The following is an 11,374-nucleotide window of genomic DNA, read 5'->3' on the forward strand; positions in this document are numbered from 1 at the left end:
TCACCGCTTACCGTGGCCGTCGGTAACGGCGGAGGTGATCCAGATCTATCCCTGGCCTGACATGGAGACGAGTGAGAGGAAGATGGGCCCCCCCCGCCCATCTCCAAGTCATTGCAGGGCAGAAGCGACGTCAAATCTTCACTTCCACCCATAGCTCTTGAAGGGACATTTTTTTTTTTTTTTCAAATGACAATTTTTTTTTAAATGCATTTTAGTGTAAATATGAGATGTGAGGTCTTTTTGACCCCAGATGTCATATTTAAGAGGACCTGTCATGCTTTTTTCTATTACAAGGGATTTTTACATTCCTTGTAATAGGAATAAAAGTGACTTTTTTTTTTTTTTAAAAGAACAGTGAAAAAATAAAAGTTAAAATAAATAAGAAAAAAAAATTTAAATGTGCCCCATCCCTTGTAATAGAAATAAAAGTGACACAATTTTTATTTTTTTTTTAAAAACAGTGTAAAAATAAAAAATAAAAAGTAAAATATATAAGAAAAAATAATAATTTTTTTAAATGCGCCCCGTCCCGCTGAGCTCGCTTGCAGAAGCAAACGCATATGTGAGTAGCACCCGCATATGAAAGCGGTGTTCAAACCACACGTGAGGTATCGCCACGATCGTTAGAGCGAGAGCAATAATTCTAGTCCTAGACCTCCTCTGTAACTCAAAACATGCAACCTGTAGAATTTTTTAAACATCGCCTATGGAGATTTTAAAGGGTAAAAGTTTGTCGCCATTCCACGAGCGGATGAAATTTTGAAGCGTGACATGTTGGGAATCAATTTACTCGGCGTAACATTATCTTCCACAATATAAAAAAAATTGGGCTAACTTTACTGTTTTCTTATTTTTTTAATAAAAAAAAGGATTTTTTCCCAAAAAAGTGCGCTTGTAAGTCCGCTGCGCAAATACGGTGTGACAGAAAGTATTGCAATGACCGCCATTTTATTCTCTAGGGTGTTAGAATAAAAAATATATATAATGTTTGGGGGTTCTAAGTAAAGGGAAGGAGATGAGCAGGCAGTGAAAACAGGTAGGGAAAGCTCCATTAGCATTGGTGGATGTCTTGTCATACCAACGGCCACCACCAGAGGGCGCCCGCTTGCAGAAGGAACCAGGAACCATAGGACTGCAGTAGGCCGCAAAGCCGGGGCCTCAATTACCGGCGCGGCCCAGCGCGATCGCGGCGGGAGGGGGGGGGTGTCGAACGGACACAGGATACGCGAGCTGTGCCGCCCCAGGCGCCAGGTCGCTAATTCTAGTCGCAAATGCGACCTGGCGCCCGGGGTTTGTCGAGCCCTGGGTTAAGGGAAATTTTCAGGATGTTTCCTGGCCAAAAATAGTCCTTGAGTGTGAAACTGGCTTCCTAGATGGTAAGAAACAGGTGGAGAGAATGAAGCTTCTGACTAGAGGACTGGAATTACCTGCACTTTGATAGCTGTCTGTACTATCAATAAAGAGCTGAGGGATACTGTAAGGCGGCTTCATTGAGAAATGTCGGGTCTTGTGAATGCAAAGCTGCCTCCCTTGATGGGAAGGAGGAAAGGAGGATGTAGCTTCTCATTGTTTGCTTTATGCCCCAGTAAATAAGTGCTGATGGAAGGTATACAATTGTTCCCTTAACTGGAGTTCAGTTCTTCAGTGTTCTTCCTGTGAGGCTGGTCCCTACCTGATCCTTGTTTCTGGACCTTCTCCTGAGTACTTCTCTTGTACCTGCATCTGTGACCAGCTCCCTGTACCCTGCACCCTGTTCCCTTCTTCCAGCTCCCTGTACCCTGCACCCTGTTCCCTTCTTCCAGCTCCCTGTACCCTGCACCCTGTTCTCTTCTTCCAGCTCCCTGTACCCTGCACCCTGTTCCCTTCTTCCAGCTCCCTGTACCCTGCACCCTGTTCCCTTCTTCCAGCTCCCTGTACCCTGCACCCTGTTCCCTTCTTCCAGCTCCCTGTACCCTGCACCCTGTTCCCTTCTTCCAGCTCCCTGTACCCTGCACCCTGTTCCCTTCTTCCAGCTCCCTGTACCCTGCACCCTGTTCCCTTCTTCCAGATCCCTGTACCCTGCACCCTGTTCCCTTCTTCCAGCTCCCTGTACCCTGCACCCTGTTCCCTTCTTCCAGCTCCCTGTACCCTGCACCCTGTTCCCTTCTTCCAGCTCCCTGTACCCTGCACCCTGTTCTCTTCTTCCAGCTCCCTGTACCCTGCACCCTGTTCCCTTCTTCCAGCTCCCTGTACCCTGCACCCTGTTCCCTTCTTCCAGCTCCCTGTACCCTGCACCCTGTTCCCTTCTTCCGGCTCCCTGTACCTTGCACCCTGTTCCCTTCTTCCAGCTCCCTGCACCCTGTTCCCTTCTTCCAGCTCCCTGCACCCTGTTCCCTTCTTCCAGCTCCCAGTACCCTGCACCCTGTTCCCTTCTTCCAGCTCCCAGTACCCTGCGCCCTGTTCCCTTCTTCCAGCTCCCTGTACCCTGCACCCTGTTCCCTTCTTCCAGCTCCCTGTACCCTGCACCCTGTTCCCTTCTTCCAGCTCCCTGTACCCTGCACCCTGTTCCCTTCTTCCAGCTCCCTGTACCCTGCACCCTGTTCCCTTCTTCCAGCTCCCTGTACCCTGCACCCTGTTCTCTTCTTCCAGCTCCCTGTACCCTGCACCCTGTTCCCTTCTTCCCGATCCCAGTACCCTGCACCCTGTTCCCTTCTTCCAGCTCCCTGTACCCTGTTCCCTTCTTCCAGCTCCCAGTACCCTGCACCCTGTTCCCTTCTTCCCGATCCCAGTACCCTGCACCCTGTTCCCTTCTTCCAGTTCCCTGTACCCTGCACCCTGTTCTCTTCTTCCAGCTCCCTGTACCCTGCACCCTGTTCCCTTCTTCCAGCTCCCTGTACCCTGCACCCTGTTCCCTTCTTCCGGCTCCCTGTACCCTGCACCCTGTTCCCTTCTTCCAGCTCCCTGCACCCTGCACCCTGTTCCCTTCTTCCAGCTCCCAGTACCCTGCGCCCTGTTCCCTTCTTCCAGCTCCCTGTACCCTGCACCCTGTTCCCTTCTTCCAGCTCCCAGTACCCTGCACCCTGTTCCCTTCTTCCAGCTCCCTGTACCCTGTTCCCTTCTTCCAGCTCCCAGTACCCTGCACCCTGTTCCCTTCTTCCAGCTCCCTGTACCCTGCACCCTGTTCTCTTCTTCCCAGTCCCTGTACCCTGCACCCTGTTCCCTTCTTCCAGCTCCCTGTACCCTGCACCCTGTTCCCTTCTTCCAGCTCCCTGTACCCTGCACCCTGTTCCCTTCTTCCAGCTAACTGTACCCTGCACCCTGTTCCCTTCTTCCAGCTAACTGTACCCTGCACCCTGTTCCCTTCTTCCCGATCCCTGTACCCTGCACCCTGTTCCCTTCTTCCAGCTCCCTGTACCCTGCACCCTGCACCCTGTTCCCTTCTTCCAGCTCCCTGTGCCCTGCACCCTGTTCCCTTCTTCCAGCTCCCTGTACCCTGCACCCTGTTCCCTTCTTCCAGCTCCCCGTACCCTGCACCCTGTTCCCTTCTTCCAGCTCCCCGTACCCTGCACCCTGTTCCCTTCTTCCAGCTCCCTGTACCCTGTTCCCTGTTCCCTTCTTCCAGCTCCCTGTACCCTGCTCCCTGTTCCCTTCTTCCAGCTCCCTGTACCCTGCACCCTGTTCCCTTCTTCCAGCTCCCTGTACCCTGTTCCCTGTTCCCTTCTTCCAGCTCCCTGTACCCTGCACCCTGTTCCCTTCTTCCAGCTCCCTGTACCCTGCACCCTGTTCCCTTCTTCCAGCTCCCTGTACCCTGCACCCTGTTCCCTTCTTCCAGCTCCCTGTACCCTGCACCCTGTTCCCTTCTTCCGGCTCCCTGTACCCTGCACCCTGTTCCCTTCTTCCGGCTCCCTGTACCCTGCACCCTGTTCCCTTCTTCCAGCTCCCTGTACCCTGCACCCTGTTCTCTTCTTCCAGCTCCCTGTACCCTGCACCCTGTTCCCTTCTTCCAGCTCCCTGTACCCTGCACCCTGTTCCCTTCTTCCAGCGCCCTGTACCCTGCACCCTGTTCCCTTCTTCCGGCTCCCTGTACCTTGCACCCTGTTCCCTTCTTCCAGCTCCCTGCACCCTGCACCCTGTTCCCTTCTTCCAGCTCCCAGTACCCTGCACCCTGTTCCCTTCTTCCAGCTCCCAGTACCCTGCGCCCTGTTCCCTTCTTCCAGCTCCCTGTACCCTGCACCCTGTTCCCTTCTTCCAGCTCCCTGTACCCTGCACCCTGTTCCCTTCTTCCAGCTCCCTGTACCCTGCACCCTGTTCCCTTCTTCCAGCTCCCTGTACCCTGCACCCTGTTCCCTTCTTCCAGCTCCCTGTGCCCTGCACCCTGTTCCCTTCTTCCAGCTCCCTGTACCCTGTTCCCTTCTTCCAGCTCCCAGTACCCTGCACCCTGTTCCCTTCTTCCCGATCCCAGTACCCTGCACCCTGTTCCCTTCTTCCAGCTCCCTGTACCCTGTTCCCTTCTTCCAGCGCCCTGTACCCTGCACCCTGTTCCCTTCTTCCAGCTCCCTGTACCCTGTTCCCTTCTTCCAGCGCCCTGTACCCTGCACCCTGTTCCCTTCTTCCGGCTCCCTGTACCCTGCACCCTGTTCTCTTCTTCCAGCTCCCTGTACCCTGCACCCTGTTCCCTTCTTCCAGCTCCCTGTACCCTGCACCCTGTTCCCTTCTTCCGGCTCCCTGTACCTTGCACCCTGTTCCCTTCTTCCAGCTCCCTGCACCCTGCACCCTGTTCCCTTCTTCCAGCTCCCAGTACCCTGCACCCTGTTCCCTTCTTCCAGCTCCCAGTACCCTGCGCCCCGTTCCCTTCTTCCAGCTCCCTGTACCCTGCACCCTGTTCTCTTCTTCCAGCTCCCTGTACCCTGCACCCTGTTCCCTTCTTCCAGCTCCCTGTACCCTGCACCCTGTTCCCTTCTTCCAGCTCCCTGTACCCTGCACCCTGTTCCCTTCTTCCAGCTCCCTGTACCCTGCACCCTGTTCCCTTCTTCCAGCTCCCTGTACCCTGCACCCTGTTCCCTTCTTCCAGCTCCCTGTACCCTGCACCCTGTTCCCTTCTTCCAGCTCCCTGTACCCTGCACCCTGTTCCCTTCTTCCAGATCCCTGTACCCTGCACCCTGTTCCCTTCTTCCAGCTCCCTGTACCCTGCACCCTGTTCCCTTCTTCCAGCTCCCTGTACCCTGCACCCTGTTCCCTTCTTCCAGCTCCCAGTACCCTGCACCCTGTTCCCTTCTTCCAGCTCCCAGTACCCTGCGCCCTGTTCCCTTCTTCCAGCTCCCTGTACCCTGCGCCCTGTTCCCTTCTTCCAGCTCCCTGTACCCTGTACCCTGTTCCCTTCTTCCAGCTCCCTGTACCCTGCACCCTGTTCTCTTCTTCCAGCTCCCTGTACCCTGCACCCTGTTCCCTTCTTCCAGCTCCCTGTACCCTGCACCCTGTTCCCTTCTTCCAGCTCCCTGTACCCTGCACCCTGTTCCCTTCTTCCAGCTCCCTGTACCCTGCACCCTGTTCCCTTCTTCCGGCTCCCTGTACCCTGCACCCTGTTCCCTTCTTCCGGCTCCCTGTACCCTGCACCCTGTTCCCTTCTTCCGGCTCCCTGTACCCTGCACCCTGTTCCCTTCTTCCAGCTCCCTGTACCCTGTTCCCTTCTTCCAGCGCCCTGTACCCTGCACCCTGTTCCCTTCTTCCAGCTCCCTGCGCCCTGTTCCCTTCTTCCGGCTCCCTGTACCTTGCACCCTGTTCCCTTCTTCCAGCTCCCTGCACCCTGTTCCCTTCTTCCAGCTCCCTGCGCCCTGTTCCCTTCTTCCGGCTCCCTGTACCTTGCACCCTGTTCCCTTCTTCCAGCTCCCTGCACCCTGTTCCCTTCTTCCAGCTCCCAGTACCCTGCACCCTGTTCCCTTCTTCCAGCTCCCAGTACCCTGCGCCCTGTTCCCTTCTTCCAGCTCCCTGTACCCTGCACCCTGTTCCCTTCTTCCAGCTCCCTGTACCCTGCACCCTGTTCCCTTCTTCCAGCTCCCTGTACCCTGTACCCTGTTCCCTTCTTCCAGCTCCCTGTACCCTGCACCCAGTTCTCTTCTTCCAGCTCCCTGTACCCTGCACCCTGTTCCCTTCTTCCAGCTCCCTGTACCCTGCACCCTGTTCCCTTCTTCCAGCTCCCTGTACCCTGCACCCTGTTCCCTTCTTCCAGCTCCCTGTACCCTGCACCCTGTTCCCTTCTTCCGGCTCCCTGTACCCTGCACCCTGTTCCCTTCTTCCAGCTCCCTGTACCCTGCACCCTGTTCCCTTCTTCCAGCTCCCTGTACCCTGCACCCTGTTCCCTTCTTCCAGCTCCCTGTACCCTGTTCCCTTCTTCCAGCGCCCTGTACCCTGCACCCTGTTCCCTTCTTCCAGCTCCCTGCGCCCTGTTCCCTTCTTCCGGCTCCCTGTACCTTGCACCCTGTTCCCTTCTTCCAGCTCCCTGCACCCTGTTCCCTTCTTCCAGCTCCCAGTACCCTGCACCCTGTTCCCTTCTTCCAGCTCCCAGTACCCTGCGCCCTGTTCCCTTCTTCCAGCTCCCTGTACCCTGCACCCTGTTCCCTTCTTCCAGCTCCCTGTACCCAGCACCCTGTTCCTTTCTTCCAGCTCCCTGTACCCTGCACCCTGTTCCCTTCTTCCAGCTCCCTGTACCCTGCACCCTGTTCCCTTCTTCCAGCTCCCTGTTCCCTTCTTCCAGCTCCCCGTACCCTGCACCCTGTTCCCTTCTTCCAGCTCCCTGTACCCTGCACCCTGTTCCCTTCTTCCAGCTCCCTGTACCCTGCTCCCTGTTCCCTTCTTCCAGCTCCCTGTACCCTGCTCCCTGTTCCCTTCTTCCAGCTCCCTGTACCCTGCACCCTGTTCCCTTCTTCCAGCTCCCTGTACCCTGTTCCCTGTTCCCTTCTTCCAGCTCCCTGTACCCTGCACCCTGTTCCCTTCTTCCAGCTCCCTGTACCCTGCACCCTGTTCCCTTCTTCCAGCTCCCTGTACCCTGCACCCTGTTCCCTTCTTCCAGCTCCCTGTACCCTGCACCCTGTTCCCTTCTTCCGGCTCCCTGTACCCTGCACCCTGTTCCCTTCTTCCGGCTCCCTGTACCCTGCACCCTGTTCCCTTCTTCCGGCTCCCTGTACCCTGCACCCTGTTCCCTTCTTCCAGCTCCCTGTACCCTGCACCCTGTTCTCTTCTTCCAGCTCCCTGTACCCTGCACCCTGTTCCCTTCTTCCAGCTCCCTGTACCCTGCACCCTGTTCCCTTCTTCCAGCTCCCTGTACCCTGCACCCTGTTCCCTTCTTCCAGCTCCCTGTACCCTGCACCCTGTTCCCTTCTTCCGGCTCCCTGTACCTTGCACCCTGTTCCCTTCTTCCAGCTCCCTGCACCCTGTTCCCTTCTTCCAGCTCCCTGCACCCTGTTCCCTTCTTCCAGCTCCCAGTACCCTGCACCCTGTTCCCTTCTTCCAGCTCCCAGTACCCTGCGCCCTGTTCCCTTCTTCCAGCTCCCTGTACCCTGCACCCTGTTCCCTTCTTCCAGCTCCCTGTACCCTGCACCCTGTTCCCTTCTTCCAGCTCCCTGTACCCTGCACCCTGTTCCCTTCTTCCAGCTCCCTGTACCCTGCACCCTGTTCCCTTCTTCCAGCTCCCTGTACCCTGCACCCTGTTCTCTTCTTCCAGCTCCCTGTACCCTGCACCCTGTTCCCTTCTTCCCGATCCCAGTACCCTGCACCCTGTTCCCTTCTTCCAGCTCCCTGTACCCTGTTCCCTTCTTCCAGCTCCCAGTACCCTGCACCCTGTTCCCTTCTTCCCGATCCCAGTACCCTGCACCCTGTTCCCTTCTTCCAGTTCCCTGTACCCTGCACCCTGTTCTCTTCTTCCAGTTCCCTGTACCCTGCACCCTGTTCCCTTCTTCCAGCTCCCTGTACCCTGCACCCTGTTCCCTTCTTCCGGCTCCCTGTACCCTGCACCCTGTTCCCTTCTTCCAGCTCCCTGCACCCTGCACCCTGTTCCCTTCTTCCAGCTCCCAGTACCCTGCGCCCTGTTCCCTTCTTCCAGCTCCCTGTACCCTGCACCCTGTTCCCTTCTTCCAGCTCCCAGTACCCTGCACCCTGTTCCCTTCTTCCAGCTCCCTGTACCCTGTTCCCTTCTTCCAGCTCCCAGTACCCTGCACCCTGTTCCCTTCTTCCAGCTCCCTGTACCCTGCACCCTGTTCTCTTCTTCCCAGTCCCTGTACCCTGCACCCTGTTCCCTTCTTCCAGCTCCCTGTACCCTGCACCCTGTTCCCTTCTTCCAGCTCCCTGTACCCTGCACCCTGTTCCCTTCTTCCAGCTAACTGTACCCTGCACCCTGTTCCCTTCTTCCAGCTAACTGTACCCTGCACCCTGTTCCCTTCTTCCCGATCCCTGTACCCTGCACCCTGTTCCCTTCTTCCAGCTCCCTGTACCCTGCACCCTGCACCCTGTTCCCTTCTTCCAGCTCCCTGTGCCCTGCACCCTGTTCCCTTCTTCCAGCTCCCTGTACCCTGCACCCTGTTCCCTTCTTCCAGCTCCCCGTACCCTGCACCCTGTTCCCTTCTTCCAGCTCCCCGTACCCTGCACCCTGTTCCCTTCTTCCAGCTCCCTGTACCCTGTTCCCTGTTCCCTTCTTCCAGCTCCCTGTACCCTGCTCCCTGTTCCCTTCTTCCAGCTACCTGTACCCTGCACCCTGTTCCCTTCTTCCAGCTCCCTGTACCCTGTTCCCTGTTCCCTTCTTCCAGCTCCCTGTACCCTGCACCCTGTTCCCTTCTTCCAGCTCCCTGTACCCTGCACCCTGTTCCCTTCTTCCAGCTCCCTGTACCCTGCACCCTGTTCCCTTCTTCCAGCTCCCTGTACCCTGCACCCTGTTCCCTTCTTCCGGCTCCCTGTACCCTGCACCCTGTTCCCTTCTTCCGGCTCCCTGTACCCTGCACCCTGTTCTCTTCTTCCAGCTCCCTGTACCCTGCACCCTGTTCCCTTCTTCCAGCTCCCTGTACCCTGCACCCTGTTCCCTTCTTCCAGCTCCCTGTACCCTGCACCCTGTTCCCTTCTTCCGGCTCCCTGTACCTTGCACCCTGTTCCCTTCTTCCAGCTCCCTGCACCCTGCACCCTGTTCCCTTCTTCCAGCTCCCAGTACCCTGCACCCTGTTCCCTTCTTCCAGCTCCCAGTACCCTGCGCCCTGTTCCCTTCTTCCAGCTCCCTGTACCCTGCACCCTGTTCCCTTCTTCCAGCTCCCTGTACCCTGCACCCTGTTCCCTTCTTCCAGCTCCCTGTACCCTGCACCCTGTTCCCTTCTTCCAGCTCCCTGTACCCTGCACCCTGTTCCCTTCTTCCAGCTCCCTGTACCCTGCACCCTGTTCCCTTCTTCCAGCTCCCTGTGCCCTGCACCCTGTTCCCTTCTTCCAGCTCCCTGTACCCTGTTCCCTTCTTCCAGCTCCCAGTACCCTGCACCCTGTTCCCTTCTTCCCGATCCCAGTACCCTGCACCCTGTTCCCTTCTTCCAGCTCCCTGTACCCTGTTCCCTTCTTCCAGCTCCCTGTACCCTGCACCCTGTTCCCTTCTTCCGGCTCCCTGTACCCTGCACCCTGTTCCCTTCTTCCAGCTCCCTGCACCCTGCACCCTGTTCCCTTCTTCCAGCTCCCAGTACCCTGCGCCCTGTTCCCTTCTTCCAGCTCCCTGTACCCTGCACCCTGTTCCCTTCTTCCAGCTCCCAGTACCCTGCACCCTGTTCCCTTCTTCCAGCTCCCTGTACCCTGTTCCCTTCTTCCAGCTCCCAGTACCCTGCACCCTGTTCCCTTCTTCCAGCTCCCTGTACCCTGCACCCTGTTCCCTTCTTCCCAGTCCCTGTACCCTGCACCCTGTTCCCTTCTTCCAGCTCCCTGTACCCTGCACCCTGTTCCCTTCTTCCAGCTCCCTGTACCCTGCACCCTGTTCCCTTCTTCCAGCTAACTGTACCCTGCACCCTGTTCCCTTCTTCCCGATCCCTGTACCCTGCACCCTGTTCCCTTCTTCCAGCTCCCTGTACCCTGCACCCTGCACCCTGTTCCCTTCTTCCAGCTCCCAGTACCCTGCACCCTGTTCCCTTCTTCCAGCTCCCAGTACCCTGCACCCTGTTCCTTTCTTCCAGCTAACTGTACCCTGCACCCTGTTCCCTTCTTCCAGCTCCCTGTACCCTGCACCCTGTTCCCTTCTTCCAGCTCCCTGTACCCTGCACCCTGTTCCCTTCTTCCAGCTCCCTGTACCCTGCACCCTGTTCCCTTCTTCCAGCTCCCTGTACCCTGCACCCTGTTCCCTTCTTCCAGCTCCCTGTACCCTGTTCCCTTCTTCCAGCGCCCTGTACCCTGCACCCTGTTCCCTTCTTCCAGCTCCCTGTACCCTGTTCCCTTCTTCCAGCGCCCTGTACCCTGCACCCTGTTCCCTTCTTCCGGCTCCCTGTACCCTGCACCCTGTTCCCTTCTTCCAGCTCCCAGTACCCTGCGCCCTGTTCCCTTCTTCCAGCTCCCTGTACCCTGCGCCCTGTTCCCTTCTTCCAGCTCCCTGTACCCTGCGCCCTGTTCCCTTCTTCCAGCTCCCAGTACCCTGCACCCTGTTCCCTTCTTCCAGCTCCCAGTACCCTGCACCCTGTTCCCTTCTTCCAGCTCCCTGTACCCTGCACCCTGTTCCCTTCTTCCAGCTCCCAGTACCCTGCACCCTGTTCCCTTCTTCCAGCTCCCTGTACCCTGTTCCCTTCTTCCAGCTCCCAGTACCCTGCACCCTGTTCCCTTCTTCCAGCTCCCTGTACCCTGCACCCTGTTCCCTTCTTCCAGCTCCCTGTACCCTGTTCCCTTCTTCCAGCTCCCAGTACCCTGCACCCTGTTCCCTTCTTCCCGATCCCAGTACCCTGCACCCTGTTCCCTTCTTCCAGCTCCCTGTACCCTGTTCCCTTCTTCCAGCTCCCAGTACCCTGCACCCTGTTCCCTTCTTCCCGATCCCAGTACCCTGCACCCTGTTCCCTTCTTCCAGCTCCCTGTACCCTGCACCCTGTTCTCTTCTTCCAGCTCCCTGTACCCTGCACCCTGTTCCCTTCTTCCAGCTCCCTGCACCCTGCACCCTGTTCCCTTCTTCCAGCTCCCTGTACCCTGCACCCTGTTCCCTTCTTCCAGCTCCCAGTACCCTGCACCCTGTTCCCTTCTTCCAGCTCCCTGTACCCTGTTCCCTTCTTCCAGCTCCCAGTACCCTGCACCCTGTTCCCTTCTTCCAGCTCCCTGTACCCTGCACCCTGTTCCCTTCTTCCCAGTCCCTGTACCCTGCACCCTGTTCCCTTCTTCCCAGTCCCTGTACCCTGCACCCTGTTCCCTTCTT

This window comes from Aquarana catesbeiana, linkage group LG01 (assembly GCF_042186555.1).
Source record: "Aquarana catesbeiana isolate 2022-GZ linkage group LG01, ASM4218655v1, whole genome shotgun sequence".
NCBI classification, from domain to species: Eukaryota; Metazoa; Chordata; class Amphibia; order Anura; family Ranidae; genus Aquarana; species Aquarana catesbeiana.